Here is a 7637-nt window from a genome sequence, read left to right as displayed (position 1 = left end):
GCTGGGGCAGAAGAGCAAGATACAGGCCCTGTTGATTTGTTTTGTTTTGGTTTTTGGGTCACACCCAGTGATGCTCAGGGGTTACTCCTGGCTCTTCACTCAGGAATTATTCCTGGCGGTGCGGTGCTTGGGAGAACATATGAGATGCTGGGGATCAAACCCAAGTTGGATGCATGCAAAGCAAATGCCCTACCTGCTGTACTATCACTCTGGCCCCAGATACACAGATACAGGCCCTGTTGAGAGGCAGCACTGAACCCCAAGAGAAGTGTCCTGGTGGCCACATCTGACCACCTTCAGAGTCTTCTTGGAGAGGCAGGATGGAGAGGGCAGTTCCTCCAGGACCCAGGGGGCGCTTGTGCCTGGGATCAAGCCCAGGACCTCACATGAACAAGGCATGCACACCACCACCAGAGCCATATGCCCGTGTCTTTTATTCTGACTTCTAGTATTCATTTTTTAGTTGTGTTAAGAAATATAAATATGGGCTAGAGATATAGTACAGTGGGTAGGAAGCTTGCCTTGCATGCTGATGAATTGGTTTTGATCCATGGCACCCTGTATGGCCCACAGGGCACCTTCAGAAGTGATCTCTGAGTGCAGAGCCAAAAGTAAGTCCTAAGCACAGCAAGGTGCAGCTCCAAAACTAAAAAGAAATGTAAGTAGAGCCAGAGAAATGGTATTGAGGTTAAGGCTTTTTTTTTTCTTTTTGGGTCACACCCAACGATGCTCAGGGGTTACTCCTGGCTCTGCACTCAGGAATTACTCCTGGCGGTGCTTGGGGGACCATATGGGATGCTGGGAATCGAACCTGAGTCGGGTCGGCCTCGTGCAAGGCAAGTGCCCTACCCGCTGTACTCCAGCCCAAGGCATTTGTTTTATAATGTGGCCAGTTTAATCTCTGGCACCACATTTGCGCACAGAACCAGGAATAACACTTGAGCATTGCCAGGTGTGGTTCAATAACTGCCCCCCCCCCCCCACACAACAGAAATAACTCATAATAATAAATATGATTAAAATTCCAGGAGTTACCCCTGGGCATTGTTGGATGTGGCCCCAAATCCCCCACAAAAAATTCTTATCTGGTGTTAACATATGCCAGGCACAGTTCTAAGTATTTTGCATGTAGTAACCTTTTCTAATAAGGTAGATATTGCGATCATCCTAATTTCAGAGATAGGCAGCTAAGACACAGATAAGGCTAAGCGACTTATTTCTGTCACACAGTTGGTGGCCACTGAATGGGGCTGTGAACCAGGAGATGGTGCTTATGGCAGAGTCTTGCATAGACACTTCTGAAAGCAAGAAATAGCCTCTCCAAAGCTACTTCAGAGAAAGAAGGTGTCACCAAGCAAGTGAAAACAGAGATAGACAAATGGGACTATCTTAAACTAAGAAGCTTCTGCACCTCAAAAGAAACAGTAACCAAAGTACAAAGACAGTCTACAGAATGGAAAAGAATATTCGCTGAATACACATCAGACAAGGGGTTTATATCAAGGATATACCAAGTACTGGTTGAACTCCATAAGAAGAAAAGATCCAACCATATCAAAAAATGGGGTGATGAAATGAACAGAAACTTTCTCAAAGAAGAAATCCGAATGGCAAAAAAGCACATGAGAAAATGCTCTACATCATTAATCATCAGGGAGATGCAGATCAAAACCACAATGAGATACCATCTCACACCTCAGAGACTGGCCCACATTCAAAAGAACAAAAGCAACCGGTGTTGGCATGGATGTGGTGAGAAAGGGACCCTCCTTCACTGCTGGTGGGAATGCCGACTGGTTCAGCCCTTTTGGAAAACAGTATGGACGATTCTCAAAAAATTAGAAATTGAGCTCCCCTTTGACCCAGCAATACCACTCCTGGGAATATATCCCAGAGAGACAAAAAAAGTATAGCTGAAGTGACATCTGCACTTGTTTGTTCATTGCAGCACTGTTTACAATAGCCAGAATCTGGAAAAAACCGGAGTAACTGAGAACAGATGACTGGTTAAAGAAACTTTGGTACATCTACACAATGGAGTTCTATGCAGCTATTAGAAAAGATAAAGTCATGAAATTTACATGCAAGTGGTAATATATGGAAAGTATCTTGCTGAGCGAAATGAGTCAGAAAGAGAGGGACAGACATAGAAAGATTGCATTCATCTGGGGAACATAAAGTAACAAAATAGGAGACTAACACCCAAGAATAGCCAAGATAAGTACCAGGAGGTTTACTCCATGGCTTGGAGGCCAGTTGCATATGCTAGGGGAAAAGGGAGCTCAAATAAAGAAGGGAGCACCAAATAAAGGGTGTTGGGAGGATCCTCCCAGGACAGGAGAAGCATGCTGAAAGTAGACTATAGACCAAACATGATTGCCATGCAATGCCTTTTTTGGAAACCACAGCACCCAATAGGAGAGAGAGAACAAAAGGGAATGACCTGCCACAGAGGCAGGGTAGGATGGGGGGGTGGGGGGGTAGGGAGGTGGGAGGGAAACTGGGATCATTGGTGGTGGATTATGGGCACTGGTGGGGGGATGGGTACTCGATCATTGTATAACTGAAACCCAAGCACAAAAATTTGTAAGTCTACAACTGTACCTCATGGTGTTTCACTAATAAAAATTTTTTAAAAAAGAAGCTGTCATTAAAGGCTAGAATGAGGCTGAAAGGGAGATCATAAATTTGAAAACAGACCTTTAGGACCTGGATGTGGCAGATTTAGGGCTAAAAGTTCACTGTCACTGTTGATTTTTATTTATTTATTTTTGCTTTTTTTGGGTTACGCCTGGTGATGCACAGGGGTTACTCCTGGCTCTGCACTCAGGAGTTACTCCTGGTGGTGCTCAGGGAACATATGGGATGCTGGGAATCGAACCTGGGTCGGCCACGTGCAAGGCAAACGCTCTACCCGCTGTGCTATCTCTCCAGCCCCTCACTGTTGATTTTTAGCATTGGGGAGAATCCACAGTTTCTCACTCCTGAATCCCCTGGTCAGTTCCACTTGGCCTGTTTTAGGTGTCCTTGCTGTGCTCACTTTATAGAACCCTCTGGCTTTTCTTTACTGTGTGGTCCCATTCTCTGTCCCTTCCAGCTAAGTCAGCCTCATCTCATGGCCCCTGGTTCCCTGCCTCTGAACTGGTCAACTGCTCTGAGTCCTCATGGCAGAGGCAGGACTAAAGCCCTGTACATCGCTAGAAGTGGCAAAAAACAAAACTGAAAACACCTTGATGGTGGGAAATGCACACTGGTGAAGAGTTGGGTGTTGGAACGTTGTATGACTAAAACCTAATCGTGAACAACTTTGTAACTGTGTATCTCATGGTGATTCAATTAAAAAAGAAAAGCACACCAAAGCTCCAGTGTGCATATTGAGTTCCTTTTGCCTGGTGACCATGTGACCTTGAGTCAATGTGACCATGGATATATGCTACCTGAGTCAATGTACCAACTGAAAGGGGAAAAGATTCTGGGAAAGTTCCTTGATGAAAATGAATGCATGAGAGACCAAGTAGTACTGGGAGCCATTGAACCCCTGTCACCACATAGAATCCCCTGAGCACCTTCAGGAATGATCCCTGAGCACATAGCCAGGAGTAAACCCTGGGCACTGCCAAGTGTGGCCCCATCCCCTACTCCAAATGAGTGTATAAGGGACAAAAGAGATAGTATAGAGTTAAGGTGCTTGTCTAGCATGTAGGGCAACTTCAGTTTGATTCCTGGCACCATATATAGGCCCCTAGAGTACTGCTAGGAGTGATCCCTGAGCACAGAGCCAGGAATAGCCCCTGAGCATCAGCAGTGTACCCCATCCTCACAACACAAAGTCAAATGAGCACATGAGGAGAAATACACTTTTTAACTTTTTTTTTTTTCCTTTTTGGGTCACACCTGGCGATGCACAGGAGTTACTCCTGGCTCTGCACTCAGGAGTTACTCCTGGCGGCTCTCAGGGAACCATATGGGATGCTGGGAATCGAACCCGGGTCGGCCGTGTGCAAGGCAAACGCCCTACCCGCTGTGCTATCTCTCCAGCCCCACTTTTTAACTTTTTAAAACTGAATCACTGATTCAATTATTTTCTTTTTGTTTTTGGGTCACACCCAGCAATACACAGGGGTTATACCTGGCTCTGCACTCAGGAATCACTCTTGGCGGTGCTTGGGGGACCATATGGGATTGAACCCAGGTCAACAGTGTGCAAGGCAAATGCCCTACCTGTTGTATTATCACTCAGGCTTCTAGCAGGTGCCTCTCTCTCTCTCTCTCTCTCTCTCTCTCTCTCTCTCTCTCTCTCCCTCTCCCTCCCACCCTCCCTCCCTCTCTCTCTTTGAATCCAGGACAGGCTTGTTCTTTGGGAATTGCAGGAAAACAATTGTTACTACAGGTTGGAGCAGGTGACTTTCATTCACTTAGGTATACTAAAAGGATGAAGGTCTTTCTTAGAGAATTCCTGCCCTGAGGGAGGAGGTGGGAACTGCTAAACACTTTGAAATCATGATCTGTCCAGAGCCCCTAGAATTGTGTGATAAATTTTCTCTAAACTTTCCCTTATTGCCATATTAGATGAAATTGATCTAGTTCATTAGCTAGCGATAGCACAGCGGTAGGGCGTTTGCCTTGCACTCAGCCAACATGGCCGACCCGAGTTCGATTCCTCCACCCCCCTCGGAGAGCCCGGCAAACTACCGAGAGTATCTCGCCCGCACGGCAGAGCCTGGTAAGCTCCCCGTGACGTATTCGATATGCCAAACACAGTAACAACAAAGTCTCCAATGGAGACATTACTGGGCCCGCTCGAGCAAATCGATGATCAATGGGAGGGCCTTTACTTTACTTTACTTACTTGTTATTTCCTTTGTCCCACTGGGGATAGCCCCGGCATACCTCTCCTCCACTTTTTCTGTGGTCAGGCTGCCCTCTGCTGGTTTACAGAGCTTAATTGCAGAGATGTAGACTTCCGGGAAGGACCAGTTTTCGGAAGACGGATGTGGTCAAGAGACTCAGCTTTCGGGTAGGCTCTAGGCTGTTCACCAAAAGTCAGTAATCAGGCCCCGGGAGACTGTGAACCAGCCTCCGGGTCTGGGTAGGAAACTTTCTGAACAATAGAACTTCTTAATTTAGAGGTGAAAAGTTGTCAGTGTTGTGTGCCTGTTTTGAATTTCTTTATCCATCCATGAAGTGAGAGACCTAATGTTAAAATTAGCTGCACAAATTGATCTTTAGCAGTTGTCCTTATCAACTAGCTATTAAGAGTTCAGCAAGATAATAAATGTATATGATTTGGGTGGTAAAAAGGATATGGTAACTGACAAGTTATGTAGTTGGGACCAATATACTTATCAATTTAGTCGGGAATGGGGGCGGCTCTAATTTGGTAAAGATTTCAGTTTCATAGCAGATGGTAACTAAAAGATCAAGATCAAGTGTATTATTACAGAGAAAATATGGGTGAGAAAGATTTTTTTTAATTTTATTAAATCACTGTGAGATAGTTACAAGCTTTCATGTTTGGGTTACAGTCACACAATGATCAAACACCCATCCCTCCACCAGTGCACATTCCCCACCACCAATATCCCCAGTATACCCCCCCTTTCCCACCTTCCCCCTGCCTCCATGGCAGACAATATTTCCCATACTCCCTCTCTACTTTTGGGCATTATGGTGTGTAATACAGATACTTAGAGGCTATCATGTTTGGTCCTTTATCTACTTTCTGCACACATCTCCCATCCCGACTGATTCCTCAAGCCAACTTTTTCTTAGTGATCCCTTCTCTATTCCAGCTTCCTACTCCCCTTTGCTCATGAGGCAGGCTTCCAGCTATGGAGCAATCTATCTGTCCCGTGTATCTACTGTCCTTAGGTGTCAGTCTCATGTTATGTTGTTTTAGACTCCACAAATGAGTGCAGTCCTTCTATGCCTGTCCCTCTCTTTCTGACTCATTTCACTTAGCAAGATACTCTCCATGTCTATCCATTTATAAGCAAAGTTCATGACTTCATCTCTCCTGACAGCTACATAGTATTCCACTATGTAGATGTACCAGAGTTTCTTTAACCAGTCATCTGTTCTAGGGCACTTGGGTTGTTTCCAGATTTTGGCTATTGTGAACTGTGCTGCAGTGAACATAGAGGTACAGATGTCATTTCTACTGTGCTTTTTTGCATCCTCGGGATATATTCCCAGAAGTGGTATTGCGGGGTTATATGAAACTCAATCTCTAGTTTTTGAAGGACTGTCCATATTGTTTTCCAGAAAGGCTGGACTATTGGGCATTCCCACCAACAGTGAAAGCGTGTTCCTTTTTCCCTGAGACCTTGCCAGCACTGGTTGCTTTTATTCTTTTGAATGTGTGCCAGTCTCTGGTGTGAGATGATATCTCATTGTTGTTTTGATTTGCATCTCCCTGATGGCTATCGATATGGAACATTTTTTTCATGTGCCTTTTGGCCATTTGTGTTTCTTTTTTGAGAAAACTTCTGTTCGTTTCTTCTCCCCAATTTTTGATGGGGTTGGAGGTTTTTTCTTGTACAATTCTACTAGTGTCTTGTATATCCTGGATACAAGCTCCCCGTGACGTATTCGATATGCCAGACACAGTAACAACAAAGTCTCCAATGGAGACGTTACTGGGCCCGCTCGAGCAAATCGATGATCAACGGGAGGGCCTTTACCTTTACCTATTAATCCCTTATCAGATGGGTATTAGGTAAATATTCTTTCCCAGTCTGTAGGCTCTTTCTGTATTTTGGTCACTGTTCCTTTTAAAGTGCAGAAGCTTCTTAGTTTGATGTAGTTCCATTTGTTTATGTTTGCTTCCACTTGCATTGTCAGTGCTATTTCATCCTTAAAGATGTTTTTAGCTTCAATGTTGTGGAGAGTTCTGCCTACATCTTCCTCTTTGTACCTTATGGATTCATGCCTGATATTGGGGTCCTTAATCCACTTTGATCTGACTTTTGTGCCCATCATTAGACAGAGGTCAGCGTTCATTTTTTTGCAGGTAGCTATCCAGTTTTCCCAGCATGGGTGAGAAAGATTTAAATGGGGGCAGCATTGACAGCCAGAGCTTTAAAAATCCCATGCTGGCGTAGGATGGTCCCTAACCACCGCTGAACACTGGCAAAAAAAGGAGAGAAATGATTGAAGTTCTCTTAGAAGGACTCTCAAATTTTCCTTTAGATATTTGCATTTAATTGTAAAATTCCTTCCAAGTCCTTTCCAACGAAGTATTAGTGGGAAATGCTTTAATTTTGCTCTTTCCCAAAAAAAGGTGTGCAGACCCTATCTGGTTCCAAACTTTTTTTTGTTCCTTCTGGGGCCACACCCGTTGGTGCTCAGGGATCACTTCCGTAGGGGTCAAGGGACTAAGCTGCCAGGGATTGAACCCGGGTCGGTGGCACACAAGGGGAGCACCCTACCGGCTGAACTATGACTTCATCCCCAAGGGTCCCCAATTTTTTTATTATTAGGCTAAATAAACTGTTTTAAGCTACAAAATATTTCACATTTTTTTGTTTTGAAATTCAAATCTCCAGCATTTGCGATAAACACGAGCATTTGTTTATTAGTTTCGAATGAATTAATCTACCAGTCAGGAGTCAGGAATTGCAAATTCAATCCTATCT

Source organism: Sorex fumeus, unplaced genomic scaffold, assembly GCF_029834395.1.
Source record: "Sorex fumeus unplaced genomic scaffold, SorFum_2.1 ptg000034l, whole genome shotgun sequence".
Taxonomy (NCBI): Eukaryota; Metazoa; Chordata; class Mammalia; order Eulipotyphla; family Soricidae; genus Sorex; species Sorex fumeus.
The sequence above is the reverse complement of the archived record's forward strand: the minus strand, read 5'-3'. Positions refer to the sequence as shown.